At 32.9% G+C, this 16,048-nt stretch overlaps 1 long non-coding RNA gene across 2 annotated transcripts in view; it reads left to right on the top strand.

Moving 5' to 3' along the window:
• Positions 1–16,048, top strand: part of LOC127540067 (uncharacterized) — a 207,159-nt gene that overhangs the window by 96,975 nt on the left and 94,136 nt on the right. The window contains exon 3 of one of the 2 annotated variants that reach the window (XR_007948093.1): positions 4,766–4,881. This is a non-coding gene — a long non-coding RNA (uncharacterized LOC127540067). Of the gene's footprint in view, positions 1–4,765; positions 5,467–16,048 lie in introns of those variants that run through there. The other variant, XR_007948092.1, reaches the window with a different exon arrangement.

The following is a 16,048-nucleotide window of genomic DNA, read 5'->3' as shown; positions in this document are numbered from 1 at the left end:
CTTATGCCATTGATTGGCAAGCTGCCTCTAAAAGGGATTTAGAACCCTAAAAGGAGAAAGACACTATAAGGTATGGAGTGAGAAGAAAGACAAGGCAGAGTTCTGTGGCAGATTAACCCAAAAGTGATTCAGCCAACATGGCCGTGGGCAGATTTATAGGTGAAATTTAACCTCCAGAGGTTTGACATCATAACTTGGCTTTCTGATTGATGATAGTAAGGTGGGATTACCCAAATCTTCCACAGGGTGGGACTGTAAGACTGAACTGAACCCCATCAGTGCCCTTCCCTGTTTGTCTCAGGGAGTATTAGTACTTTAGGCTTTCTCTTGCCAGTACTACCTATTACCAAGGACTTTTTCATGTGTGTTTATATAGTTATATGTACATGTAATTATATAGTTATTTCCCCGATGGATTCGCCTTTCTTCCCCTCATAGATGCTTCCTTAGTATCAAAGACATTTAAGTGAAATTGACTAATATCCAGATTGAATCTGGGTAAACACATTCATACACACACATATTATAAGGTTTTAGTGCTGTAATTTTAAAGCCATCTAATTCCTTCATTTTATAGATGAAGAATCAGAGTCTCAGAGAAATTAAGGTTACAGATAATAAGAGGCAGACCCAGAGTTTGAACCCAATTCTTTTCCCTCACAATCCAATATTCTATCAACTATACCATAAGCCCATCTGACTATCTCCTCTATATGACCAAGATTCCCATTTTTTTAATATCCCCAAATTACAACATAATCTATATAGAGAACTTTTCTTGTGTATATATCTATTAGACTTTGAGAAAGCATTTTCCTTTCCCACATTAAAAAAAAAAAAAAAAAAAAAAAAAAAAAGATTCCGTGGCCTAGGCTCTCTAAACAAAAGAGAATAATGCAGGATGCATGCTTGTATTATAATCATCGATCAAGCACTTATGGCTTCTCAGACACAAAATGGTTCTTTGTTCTTCTATTGCTTCTGTTAGAAATCTTTGTCTTTTGCCTCTTTGAGTTGGTTTCTACATTCAGAAATCTTAACTCGCATTTTCCCAATGAAATATTGTCTTGTTTTATTTTGGTGGTATACATTAGAAATTATCTTATTGACTAATGGTAAGTACCAATTCTAATATTCTCTAAACAGAGTTTGAAATGTTGCCTAGGGGGAAATATTGACAGAAAGAAAAAGGTAAAAGAGGAAATGATTCTGCACATGCTGGACACTCAATAAATGTGTCAAGTAGCACCTATTACAAAGAAGATCAAGAATGAAATGATCTTAAAGCTGTTTCAGCTCTGCAAATTCTTTTATTCTCTGATACATAATCAAAGGAATACCCACATAGTGACAGAAAAGTTTAAAATAAGACAAATTTCAGTAAGCTATTCATGAAAAGGTTACTAAAACTCACATAGGCAAGAATTTCTTGATTTATCTAAATCAATTATCTGTCTTTCTGAATGAATTTCTAACTTTACAAAAGATATAAGTATCATTTGCTAAATAGGCTTTATGGGCATATTACATAGCCTTTGGCATGAATTACATTTCCATTCAGGTGCAAGATCTGTATTGGTTCCATCCACATTTACAATCTCATTTCTTCTTAACCAAGAATCCATTTTCTCCTTGTGACCTTTATGCAAACCCAAGTTGTAGAATCATAGGATTGGATCAAAGAGACCTTAGCTATCACCTAGACAGTGAATTATAGATATAGATCTTGAAAGGACCTCAGGGACCATTTAGTTCTATCCCTTATCTTACAATTGAAGAGAATAAGAATTCTAGGTGCTTGGGTTTCTCAAGATAACATAGATAATAGATGTCAGAGGAAGGATTTGAATCCTGGCATTCTGAATCCAGAGATGATGTCTTTTTCAGTAGACCATGTTGCTGATATAAATCCCTTATTTTTTCTCTTTCTTAAAATTTTATTAATATCATTTGCATTTATTAATATGTATTAATAATTTGTATAATTATAATTGATTATCTTGATAAATTATTAATGCCTTTTCATATTTTGTAGCATAACTCTTCCCTCATCTATTGTCCCCATTGAACCCTATCCCATAACCAAAAAAAAAACTGTCAAATGAAATCAAAAGACAAAAAGACACTGTTAGGTCTTCCGCACTTCTCTGCTACAAGGAATGAAATGGATTTCGCCATCTGCTCCTCAAGACCAAAAAGGATTATAATTAGTTTTAGCTGCTCTTTAAATGACATTTTTGTTTATATTATTGTAATTACTGCATATATTATCTTCCTGGATCTACTTTAAAAATGAATCTCTTCTTTGGGCACCTGAAGAGCTAGAAGGATGTATTTCTTATTTACCTATGAAGAAATAACACAATAATTTACTATGTTCATTAGATTAATATTCATGAAGATTTGACATGAGGCAACTAGGTGGTACCATGGATAGAATGTTAGAATTGAAGTTAGGAAGTCCTTATTTTAAATCTGACTTCAGATGATAACTGTGTGATACTTGTCTAGTTACTTAATCTCTGTCTGCCTCAGTTCTTTTATTTGTAAACTTGGGATAATAGTAATTTCTACCTCCCAAAATCATAAACATGAAATATGGTAATATTTGTGAGGCACTCTCTACAGCTTAAAATTCTCTATAAATGCTAGTTGTTGTTGCTATTTTTACATCATAGAGATGCTAATCTATATGTGCTCTCACCACAAGTCAGCATTGTACAACTTGCTTCAATATTTTGATAGATATGTAGTCCTTTGATGTAGGTGTTCTCTCTAAGGGTATAAATCATAACTGAATAACACCTTTTTGTTTTATATGATTCTTCTCCATGTCTTCTCATAAATTCTCCACAGGAGCCTACTGAACAAGCTGAGAATCTTCCCTTAGAATACTTAACATTGCCTGGATACCATATGAGCACACAGACTGTCCATCTGGTATCACTCTCTCTCTCACTCTATGACTAATTCACTTTCCCTTTCAGTCATCCATCTCTTTCATGAGCTCCTTTGTGTTACTTTTCTTATGTGATTTAGCAGTTTGACTAATTTTTAATATACATTGCTTATGAGAATGGCCCAAAGATCATCAACCTAGCAGTCATTTGAAATTTCTGAGATATCCAAGTCTAAAGAACTATGCAAATAGACCCTAGAAAATAGGGAAGTTCAATTTGAAGAAAAAAGAAAAGAGGTTCTAGTAGAGTTTTTCTTTTTAATATTTTTGTTGTTATTTTGGAAATTGAATTGAATCTATAAAAATGGCATCAAATGCAGGATAGGATTAAGACATGAAAAAAACTGGATGCAAATGTAATGTGGGAGTGGTTCAAGAAAACAAAACCTTTGTATATCTTGTGAATTTAGCAACCATACCAACACAGCAAAGGTTACAGCCCATGATCATGTCCAATAAATATCAACAGGGCATATTTTTGTTATTATTTTTCCAAATCCAGATCTAATTTAGCTCTTGGTACTCAGAAGGCTTTGTGGCCATGAATAAGAATTTCTTTCTCCTTATATTTAGCCTTTTGTGCCATGAGCTATTCTTTGCCTCTCTCTATTTTCCAGCCAAGCCTGACTCTTTCCCATCCTCACCTCTCATCCCCAAGCCCTATTTTTCTTATCTCTGTGCTCTCTGCCCAACTAGGGATTATAAAATGATAGCTATTTTCATTGTCCCTCCACCACAGTTCCAAATCAACAGGATGGGTCACCAGTGAGTGACACGAGTCATCCCTTCCCCTCTGTCCCCCCGGGGCTGCCTGCAAGTTAAGTATCTTCTGTTGAACATGTTCCAATGCAGAATACAGTTGGAATGTACAAGTGAATTCAGAAAAAAAAAATCTTTGCATATCTTATGAATTTAATAGCCACACCATACAGCAGAGTTTACCACCTATAATGCAGTTTGATGATCATGTCCAATAAGTGTCAAGGAGCTGACTAAATGGAGTTCATTAGCATAACTCAACTTTTTGCATTTGCACGAAGCCTCATGCTTTCTTTAAAAGATGGAGTTTAGACAACAGTTCAGCCTACTGGAGGCATGCCTGATGCAAAGTTAAACAATGGGACTCCAGTCCATATGGCATATGCTTTCTTGGCATCTCCAAGCAGCTTCTATTTTCAACAGAAAATCGTACAATTCAACTCTGATGAAATGCAGGAGCAAAACAAATCAAGAAATTTGTTATAGGTGAGAGTATTTGTTTTCTATGTGGAAGCTATTAATGGGTATCTATGCAACAGAGATTATTGCAAGAGAAGCATGAGTGTATCATACTGAGATTGGTTTGGTAAAATCATATTCTAACTCCTTTGTGATTTGACCGTATGCTGCAACATAACTTTTTGCATTATAGCTTTTCTTCCAGATATAGAAATTGGTTAGTATTTGGTTTGACTTATTCCTTTCCCACATCAACATAAAGCATTTATGTTTTGTTTTGTTTTGTTTTGTTTTGTTTTTTTTAGTAATATGCAATCGATCAAATTGCACTTTAATTTAGGAGAAAACAAATGTCCCACATAATTGAAAGGGGTAAAACATTTTGAACAATAGAGGAGAAGGAGAATTGCAGGACAATTAATCGATAACAGATTTATATCCTGTTGTTAGATGAGTGAAAAGCATTGAGGAGGTAAGAAGAGCAAAATGATCATTTTGACAAGGAAATAGACAAAAGCTTTGAATGGAATGAGAGACTTTGGAAAGGGGGACTAGTTTGCATTTCTGAGCATTTCTCATTGTGCTTAGGACCTGGTATGGAGCTTAAAGACAGACTGTTCCCGACAATTGCCATGTATCCCAGAAGCTCACATGACATGAGGAATGCACGAGATTGGGTGGTCCCCCAAATTTTGCTTGCAGAGGTAAGATTAGTGACAAGAGCTGGAATGGTGGCATTATTAAATCATAAACCACACTCAGGGAAGAAGCATGCATTAGTTTTCATTTTGTAAGGCAAGCAGAAAAGATAAATTACCCCTGAACCCTATGTTTCTATTAATAGAAAGAGGTCTACTATTTCCACAAACCAAGAAGAAAAAAATGGAATGAAAAAAAAGATAAAAAAGAATGACTACCAAGATTGGATTGATAAGGTGAAAAATGATGGCTATGTATATCAAATAGATTGGTAAGGGATGGACTCATTAGCTGAACCTAATAAATTATAAAATGCCTTGGCTTGGGTAACATTCACTGAAATCTGTATTAGGAATTGTACTATAAAGCTAGTGAACGGATTCCGTTTATTCATATATTTTCATACTAATAGAGAACTGCTCAAAGATGGATGCAGAGTGAAGATATCTGTCCTATCACAATGTTTTTCAGCATTCCTCTGGAAATGGAATAGTCTGTGAAATTTAGATAAATCTTTACAAAGATATAACACTCTAAGGGGAAGTGCAAATTTGTTTCCATTTTGAACTGGAACAAGAAATTGCCTTGCTCCTGTCCTCAAATGAAGGGTAAGCCTATTCAAAAACTTTCAAGTTGAATGCCAGAGAAGTATTTTTTAAAACATGGTGCCACAAAGAAAGAGGGTTTGAGATATGAATTTAGAAAGCAGCTATATTCTTTATTTGTTTGAACTGAATTCATTTTTTAAAGAGGTGGAATTAGGAAGACAGTTTGCTTTTGTTGTTGTTTTTAGTCTATCTGAAATTAAAAATATAACTCATATTTATATAGTAGTTTAACATTTACAATGACTCAGTGTAGATGGTACAAATTTTAGAGATAACAAAATTGAGTCCCTAAAGATGTTAGGTGCCTTGCACAACATCACACAAAAGTTAGAGCCAATATTCAGATAATTGGAGTAGGAAGGAAGCTCAGTAGTCATCTAGCCCAAGCCATATCTGAAAAATGATCCCTTCTCCAACATGTCTTTAACTTAAAAACCACCAATGAAGAGGAGCCTAGGATTTTTATCGATTCTTCACTAAAGCTCTTCAAGCAATATTCAGATGAACATTTGTCTAATAGGTTATAGAAGGGATTTTTAAAAATAATCAATAAGCATTTGCTAAACATTTTCTATATGCCAGATTTAATACAGAAAGTATAAAGAAAAGGTAAATGGCCCTTGTCTTTAAAGAGCTTATATTTTAATGAGAGAGACAACTCTCGATATATCAAAAGATACATGCCATATAGACAACATATATAAGATGCATATAGAGTAGATGGAAAGCAGTCTTAGAGGGAAGATTTGTTTTCAGGTCGAGGCTAGCCTGATTAATGTTCTTTGCAAATTCATGGTCCTGTGGGCCTACCACTTTCCATGCCTGTCCATTGAACTCCTGAATTTTTTCTTATCTCTAGGAAGTCCTGATATTCATGTATCTTGATATGTCAAAATTTTTATCTTTGTAAATTCCATTCAAAATTTTAATTCTGTCCTTTGGGGTTTACCAGAATAAATCTAATGCCTATTTAATATGATAGATATTTAAATACTTGAAGGTAATTATCATGGTACTAATCTCTTTGTCTACAAGTATTTTCCTTTTCAGGATAAATCTATCCCATTCTTTTAATTGATCCTTTATATGAAATGATCTTTCAAATGATTATTGTTAAAATAATTGAATTGAGATCTCTCCCAATTCCAATTTTGAAAGTATTAGGGGGTGTAGTGAAGAGGACACTGGGCTTAGAAAGTTACTTAACCCTGTTTGCCTCAATTTCTTAATCTATAAAATGAGCTAGAGAAGGAAATGGCAAACCACTCCAGTATCTTTGCTCCCCCAAATTCCCCCAAATGAGGTCACAAAGATGACTGAAGTGACTGAACTACATAACAAGTTTTCAAGTTTGGAGTTCTTTTCACTAAACCACATTTCCAGCTTGCCTAAACTTTTCAGCTAGTTATTACTGAAAAAAAAAAAAAAAAGATAAACCATGATGAACAAAAAGAGGAGATGAAACCTCAGAATCCAAGAGTGTTATCACTTTAGAATGACCCTAAAAGAATGGAACACTTGAAAACTGTTTTACTCACTAACTTATAGAAGAATTGAATTGCAAAGTTGCACTTATATTTATCAATTTTCTTCTGGACAGTTCCTTTCTAAAGTGGTTTGATGACATATTCATATATAATCTAGTAACATTTTAAACTGGCTCAATTCTGTTCAAATCCCTCTGTATATTTATGTTCAGAAGAACAAAATTAATTTTTATAAATATGAAAGTATTGGAAAGAGTCTCTCTGAGCCCAGTTTTCTGATTTATAAAATGAAGGGATCTTAACTTAGCTCTCAAAAGATCTATGAACCTTGAGTGGGAAAATTACATCTTAATTGAACTAAAAGGAGCACTTCTTCAATGACAGATGTCAGCACACATTCTGAGAAACGGGTTCATGGATTTCACCAAACAAAGGAGTCCAACAAAAGGGTTGAGAAGACTCAAACTAGATGCTTTTCCTAGAATTCCTTCAACTTCAAGAAGCCAGGTTTCTAGTGACACATACACTGGAATATGATTTCATAGTGAAATGTTACATGGAAGATAATGGGTTTCAGAGACAGAGATGATTCTTAGATGAAGCTTTATTTGACTTGGGCTTGTCTCTGGAGAGACAATATAATTTTTTTTATATTGGTGATTGTATCTAATTCTTTATTTTTGAAAAAATAATTGGTTATTTAAAATAATCATTTTTTAAAATTTGAGTTCCAAATTTTCTTTCAGCTTCTAGCTCTCCCCCACCCATTGAGAAGGCAAGCAAAAGGATAACAATTATACATTTGAAATCATATAAATCATATTTCTATGTTAAGTGTATTACAAAAATAAGGAAGTTTTTTTTTTTTTAAGTATGCAGAGTATTGGTACTATGAAGGTAGATAATCTCATCATGAAGCTAATTGTAAAGGATAAATATAAAAAAGTTAAATTTTAGTAGCTGGTGCTGCTATTGTTACTGTATCTGTCACAGATGTCCTATACTTAACAACTGATTCTGTCATTTTATGTATTCTAAATTTGGACAATGAATCTCAGAGGGATTTCTTTTGTTTTTTGTCTTTAATAGCTTTTATTGATGTGTTTTGTTTTTACATTATAATTATTCACAGATTATTTTTCCTTCATAAATTTTCTTATAAAATTTAAGTAAAACTAATAAAAATATTGCACAGTGCATGCATCATTTCATATATCTATCATCCCCTCCCACTCTCTATTTAAAAATATCAGAAATCTATTTTTCTCCCCTACATCTCATCTAATTAAAAAAAAAGAAAAAGACATTTCTCATAACAAATATGCATGTTAAGCAAAATAAATTCCTTCAATGTTTGTATACAAAAAATATCTGTTTGGTTCTGCTTCCTAAATTTATTACCACTTTTCAATAATTGATTATCACTTTTCATTATCATTCCTCTGGAAATATGATTGTATTTAATTGAATTAAAATAAGCATTTCTTCAATGACAAATGGCAGCACACATTCTGAGAAACAGGTTCATAGATTGTGATTGTATTAATACAATAATATTAATATTATTATTAGTGATTATAATAATCATACAATTATATGTATAGTGATTGTATTAATCTTTGTTCTTACAGCTTTCAAAGTTCAAAAATAAGATTGTTATTGTATAAATGGTTTTCTTGGCTCTGTCCATTTCATTCTTTATTAGTTTATATAATCTTTAATAATATTCATTTTTACAATATTGATGTTATAAAATGATTTTGGTTGTGTCTATTTCTCTCTGTGTCTGTTCATACATCTTTCCATATAATTTTGTTATCATTTATTTCCTTAAAGCTTCCAGCACATTAATATACATATTTCTTATCCATTTCTCAGTTGATGGATATTCCCTTAGTTTTCTTTTTTGCCACCACAGAAAGAACTACTTCAAATATTTTTGCAAAGTATCTTTTTTCTCTTTCTTTGATCGTTTTGAGTTATAGGCCTACTCATTTAATATTGTTTTGTATATAATTTCCCACTGCTCTCTCAAATAGTTTTACCCATTCACAAGTCTACTTTTGTTTTCCAACAGATACTTCAACATTTATCATTTTCCTCTTTTCCATCTTTCCCCCCCGATGGATATAAAAGGGGATCTCAATCTTTTTAAATTGGATTTTTTCTAAATATTAGTTATATGGAACATTTTTTCATATGGCTCTAAAGAACCTGGCTTTCATCCCTTCACACATCTGAATCTTTGCTTTTACTTACCTACATTGCCACATGCATCCATCCCATTGCCCTTCCCTGAAAGTAATTCCTTTCTGAATTTTAAAAAGGGGGGCGGTAATTCAACAAAACTAATAATAATAGCTGCCATTTATATAGTACTTTAAAGTTTGCAAAGTTCTTTACAATGTTATTTCATTTTGTTCTTCATGATAACCTTTGGAATTATTATACTTATTTTACAGATGAGGAAAGCAAAGCAGAGAACTGTTAAGAGATTGCCCAGAATCACACAATTAGGAAGTACCTGAGGTCATATTTAAACTCATGTTTTCTTGACACCAGGTTCAATATTCTACCTACTGAATCACCATTATACTAAAAATGTCTGACATTAAATGTAGTGTTCTGTACCCATAATACTTTATGTATTATGGTATATACTATATATATAGCATCCTACTCCTACAAAGAAGGATAAAGGGTTTCCTTTTCATATCTTTTTTTTGGGGATGGGTTTGATCACAATAATTTTACTACATTTGTTTTTAATTGTTTGTTGTTGTTCTTCCCACTTATGTTGCCCTAGTAATTATGAATATTGCTTTCTTAGTTTTGTTGACTTTGATTTGCATCAATTTATCTCTTCCTATGCTTCTCTGATTTCATCATAATCATTAGTTCACAGATCTGATATTCCATTACCTTCATTTATCACATCTTATTTAATTATTTCTAGTTTATTTCCAATTTCTTAGAATTCCCAATTTATTTCCAATTCTTTGTTACAACTGATGTGATGGTTTAGGAGATCAAATGATGTGATCTAGGAAAACAATTCCTAGTCACTGAATGATGAGGTTGTTGTAGACACTAAATGTGGGGATTTAGTCACATAAAGAATTCACAATGGCCATTATCTTTGACAAAAAGTAGGTTTATTTAGGAGAAGATGCTATAAGCAGAGATGCAATATGCATCAGGAGTGGTAAATATGAAACAGAGTTGGGAGAACATATATAATAAGGAAAAGGATTTTAACAATTAAAGAGGGAAAAGACAAGTTCCCTCCTGGAATTCACAATTTACTAAGAAAAAGGGAATAACTCATGAGGTTGGAATATGCCCTTAGCTGGCAGTCTAGACAGCAAGAGATTTAGCACCCTAAAAGAGTTAGGAACTATAAGAAGGAGAAAGACACCATAAAGCATGATGGAGGGTTGAGAGGAGAGATACTACATGGTATAGGGAAAGAGTGCGGAGAAAGACACAAGGCAGAGAGAGTTAAAGAGATCTTTCCCCAAGAGAGATTCAGAAAAAGATGGCATTAGCCATGGATAATTGTATAGAGGAACTTTAATCTTAGAGGTTGCCAAAACTTACAATTCTGACTGGACATAGCAAGATAGTCCAAAAGAGGGGGGGCACCACAAGGTTTTCTTTATCTCTATCAATATCCTTTCCAACCTGCCTCAGGGAGCAATTCCATCAATTGTCTAGTCCCTCCCTGCCAACTTCACCCAGTTACTGAGGACCTCATCACAACTACTGTTATTATATTTTAAAAGTGCTGCTCTAAATGTTTTGGTGCATATAGGACCTTTCTTTTAATCATTCACCTCGTTGGGGTAAATATCTAGCAATGAGCATGGACACTTTAGTCATCTTTATCCCTTAATTCCAAATTGCTTTCTAGAATGGTACACCAATTCACACCTCCAACAATGATGCATCAGTATGTCTGTCTTTCCATAAACCATTTGAGTCTTGGGAATCTTTATCTTTTGTCCTCTTTGCCAATTTTCTGGGTATGAAAAAAAAATCACCATTATTTTTATTTGCATTTTCTTAGTAATGAATCAGAGCCTTTAAAAAAATTTTTTTTAGTTGCTGAGATGATTAGGGTTAAATGACTTGCCTAGAGTCGCACAGCCAGAACGTATTAAGTGTCTGAGCTAGATTTCAGCTACTCTATCCACTGTGCTATCTAGCTGCCCCAATTGGAGCCTTTATTATAAGTGATTTGAAGTACTGGAGAGTTATAATGATAGTAACTACAGATACCACCCTTCTTTTTGGTATACTTACAACTATGTGAGGCAAAATAATATAAGCAAATTAAAAGAGACAACATTGCTAACATTACTAAAAGAATTATCTCTGAGAAATACTAAAGGGAGGGGGGTAATGGAGATATTGACATGACCAGGAAAAGACTGGATTTAGTCTGAAGAGGTTGAATAGAGAAAACGAGTCTGTGAATTAAAGTAGTTTGGCAGAGACAGGAAGAAGAAGGTATTCCAGGAAGGAGCATGATCAAGCAAATAATGAATACTGTAATGGGGATCATAAACCTTTTATCTTGTTCATCTTTGAAGAAAAACCAGCACCTAGCTCAAGCTCCTCCTACATGTAGTAAGTCTTCAATAAATGTGGAATTGAATTGAAATAGCCAAGATAAAGTGGAAGGATGAGAAAAAATGAAGGCAGTTAAAGAGAAGGTAAATAAATGGGGTGATAATTTAGAACTGAATCATCAAATAGCACTGAAATGATTTTTTTCTTTTAGAAACAAAAACTTGGCTAGTATCTCCTCTTTTTTTCCTCTCTTTATAACATTAAGCGTCAGGTTTGTGAGTAGTGCTCCGAATTCACTTCAGAAGAGTTTGTGTTCAGAGGCTCATGGCAACCACTGATTCATAATCCATTTCTTTATCAATTAAAAGCATCTTGACCTTAAACTGCCAGTTTTGGGAAGCTGTTGATAAGTTAAGATTGATAAAGTACTTTAAATGTTATCTCATTTGATCCTCACAACTCAGTAAAGTAATTGCTGCTAGTATCCTACTTTATAGAATCGTGACCTGCCCAGGGTCACACAATTAGTATCTGAGGCCCAAAGTGGACACTTTCTGTCTTTCTGATGATTCCATGTCTATCACTCTAGCAAACGTGCTTATTTTACTCCCAACATTGACTGCTGAGAAGTAGCTACAGGACACTGGAGGGTTGGGAAGAACCTTACAGATCCTGTTCACCTTCAGGGTCTCCTACTCTATTACAAATGTAAGGCTCTCTAAATAAACCAGGTTTTCTATAATCATTGGATGAAGAGATTTTTATTATTGTTGTCATGAGGGCAGTTTTGCATTATGGAAAGAGATTTAGAGAGGCAGGACTCAAGCAATTAAAAGGCTTATTAAAAGCATGACTGTACTAAGTTCCAGGTATTGTGCTAGGTGTTGGAAATACAAAAGACAACCATTGAATCAGTACCTTCCTTCAAGAAACTTATACTCTAAAGGAAGCCTAGGATTCAACTTCCTTTTGACATCTATTAGCTAAGTTATCCTGAACAAGTAATTTACCTTCCTATGCCTAAGAGGCTCTCTCAGACTTTAAGTTGCAAAAGTGCTGACCTGAATTGGGAGATGGATTTTCCTTCATGGAAGTTCTGGGTGAACTCTCAATGCAGTCTCAGGCCCAGGGGAAAAAATGTTTTTAGAAAAATTAATTTAGAATTCATATGGTTTATTTTCAGAATATCTTCTTAATTATGACAGCTTTACAATTTATGAAGTCTTTTCATCTACATTATCTCATTTGATCTAATCTCATCAACAACTTTGCTTGGAAGCAATGTTGTACTGGTAAATGTTTAGTAACTAAATGAAGGAAAAGCAGAATACACTTTTAAATTTAATCTTCTTTGATAATGTTTCCCTGTTATCACTATTTAAAGTTTAGGTAACAAATAAAACAATAAATTAAGCCCCTAGTGCTGATTTTTGAGGTGTAAATGGTGAAGCTGAAAATTTAACAATCATATTTCCCCATTTAGTTAGCTCTAACATGTCCCTGCTTGGAAAGCAGGAGACATTTTATTATTCATTCCCATTTTAGGGATAGAAAGTTTAGATAACTTCCTTAATGGTACTGAGAGAAGTAGGACTGAATTTCAGGTTGTCTATCTCCATGTCTTTGAACTGCAGTGTGATATAGGAGAAAGAGTTAGCTTTAAGAGAACCTGAATCAGAATCCTTTCTTCATCATTTATTTGCCATATGACTTAACCACTTGGAATCTCACTTTCCTCACCTTTAGATTGAAGTTAACAAAATCTTTCGCTATTTTACCCATTACATTGTTATAAGAATCAACGGGTAAAGTGGTTTATAAACCTTAAATGCTATCTAAATGCCAACTATTATATTACATCATTACCATCATTATTCCATTATATTGTTAAAATAAGACTGAACAGAGAATGAGGATGGGGAGGTCATGTTCTCAATTATATTTCCAGCTCCAAGGAATCATCTTTGAAAAAGCAGATACCCAGGGAAAGAGTCCTACTTTTAGAATTCTTCATTTATACTTAAAGGGGGAATTAATTGTAAACTTAGAACAATAATGAGAAAAAGCATAGATCCCCTAGACAGTTGATATTAAGACACCATTTGCAGCTAGAGAAAGAACTAATAAATAAATGTATAGAATGACTTTATATATGTATGTCTGCATATATATGTATATGTGTTTATATATATATATATATATATTTGTGTCTAATGGTAGGCATCTCTAAATGGAGGGGAGGGAAGGAAAAAAGGAAAGAGGAAATTTACATGATAATTAATTTTTAATATATATTTTAAAATAGCAAGTTATACACAATAGATTTGCAGTTTCATCTTCCATAATCTTTTTTTCTATTATACTATATTATAGAAATGCTTTTTTATTCAATAAATTAAAAATTAAATGATTTTTTAAAAAGAATGGGACTAAGGAAGAAAGAACATATTAATAGAGAAGTGGGTAGTCAGAGACCAAATTCATGCTCCTCGTCTTTTTCTATGGTGTTAGTACTGAAGATTCAAGATCTAGCAATAATTGTGATGAGTAGCATACTATTTCTGCTAGTACATCATTGTTTTGAGTCCTGTTCTTTGTTAGACTCTCTGTGAAATTGATAACGACAGGTCATTAGAATCACATGGAAAGAGTATCCAGTGATTAAAAAAAAATGTTTGTATGTGGAACAGTTTTTACCCTTGACTGAAAGACCTGGAGTAGCTAGATAGTGCAGTGAATAGAGCAGTAAGCAGGTCCTGAATTCAAGCCAAGCTTCAAACATTTTAATACTTACCATCTGGATCAGCCTGGGCAAGTCATTTAACTCCAACTGTCTCCTCCCCTTAAAAAAAGAAAAAAGGAAAAAATAAAAGAAATATTGCCTGATCTGTCTTTTATGAAATGTAGAAGATAGATTAAATATATATGTAAACACCATAGATAGATACACATACACAATTTACATAATATATAAGATAACAGATATATTTATATGGTTATATAAAATGTGCATGCATATTTACTTACATGTGTGTTTTATATGTGTGTATATATATATATATAATTCCTTTGATATTTTGATTTTTTATTCTTCCAAATTAATTTTATCATTATTTTTTCTAATTTCTAGGGTAAAATAAGGGGAAAAAAAGAAATTTAGATGATAACTTTATTAGGTATTTATAAAGAAGAGCAAGTTGCATATAATAGATTTACAGTTTCATGTGCAATCATTTTTAAAATTATACTATGATATTCTTATACCATACTATACTAACTAGCTGTGCTATGCTATACTATATTATGGATAACAATTACTTGTTCTATTTCTTAAATTTAAAATAGCTAAGTAAATATGTACCTTGTTCTCATTAGAAAGAGAAGTGAAAAGTCATTCTGAAGATCAGGAATACCTAGATTCAAATCTGACTATCCAATGACCCTAACAAGTCACTTAACTTCTCAGTGTCCAGTGAAACTCCCTTAAAAATAAAAATTTCAAAGAAGGAGCTGATCTAGGCATTGACAGATGGTGTATCCCTCCTTCTGACTTTGCAATTAAATAACTATTTTATTAGGTACCTCTTCCATTCAACAAAATTAAAGAAAAATGTCATTTATTTTCTTAGACTACATCTGCTCCCAGGAAATTAAAATTACGATCAGTAAACAGGAAATTAGATCTTTTTTAAAAATTCTGGTAAATATAAGAGGGAAGGCCAACAATCCATGAATTTTTTAGTGTATGCCCCAGAATACAATTCTCAGCAGGGAAAAAAAAAAAACTACACCAAAAAATATCTTTTTGGTATTCACCAGTTTTAATTTTGTGAGTGAGGTTCAATCTGTTTGTTTGTTTGTTTGTTTTCAAATTAAACTCCTTGCATAATTGTTTATTCACACCAAGAACAAAAATATTAAAGTTTCCATACTGTAAACTTCACTATTACAAAAGTCAATGCTAATGGACTACTTGGAAGATATTTGAGGATTACACTTGGAGAAGCATTGCCCTAGAAAGATGTTGGCATAAAGCTGACAAAAGGCTCAAAAGATAGCTATCTTCAACTTAACCCTGTGTTCCATAATGTAACCTTGGAGAAGTATCATGATATGATACCCAGGGAAAGAGTCATACTTTTAGTATTCTTCATTAATATTTAAAGGGGGGATTAGTTGAAGACATAGAACAATAATGAGAAAAAAGCGTACATCCCTAGACAACTGTTATTAAGACATTATTTGCCACCAAAGAAAGATCTGATAAATTGAAGTATGTATAGAACAGTTTTACTTATACATGCCTAGTTGTAGTTATTGGTAACCATTCTCTAGACTTGAAGGAGGAGAGAAAAGGGGGAGAAAAGAGAAAAAAAAGAAATGTACATGGCAATTTTATTATATATTTTTTAAAAATAGTGAGTTGTACATTATATATTTGCATTTTCATGTTCCATAACTTTTTTGAAAAAAGCCATACTATGTTATGGAAAAATGCTTTT

Source organism: Antechinus flavipes, chromosome 6 (assembly GCF_016432865.1).
Source record: "Antechinus flavipes isolate AdamAnt ecotype Samford, QLD, Australia chromosome 6, AdamAnt_v2, whole genome shotgun sequence".
Taxonomy (NCBI): domain Eukaryota; kingdom Metazoa; phylum Chordata; class Mammalia; order Dasyuromorphia; family Dasyuridae; genus Antechinus; species Antechinus flavipes.
This window is presented reverse-complemented; position numbering and strand designations above follow the sequence as displayed.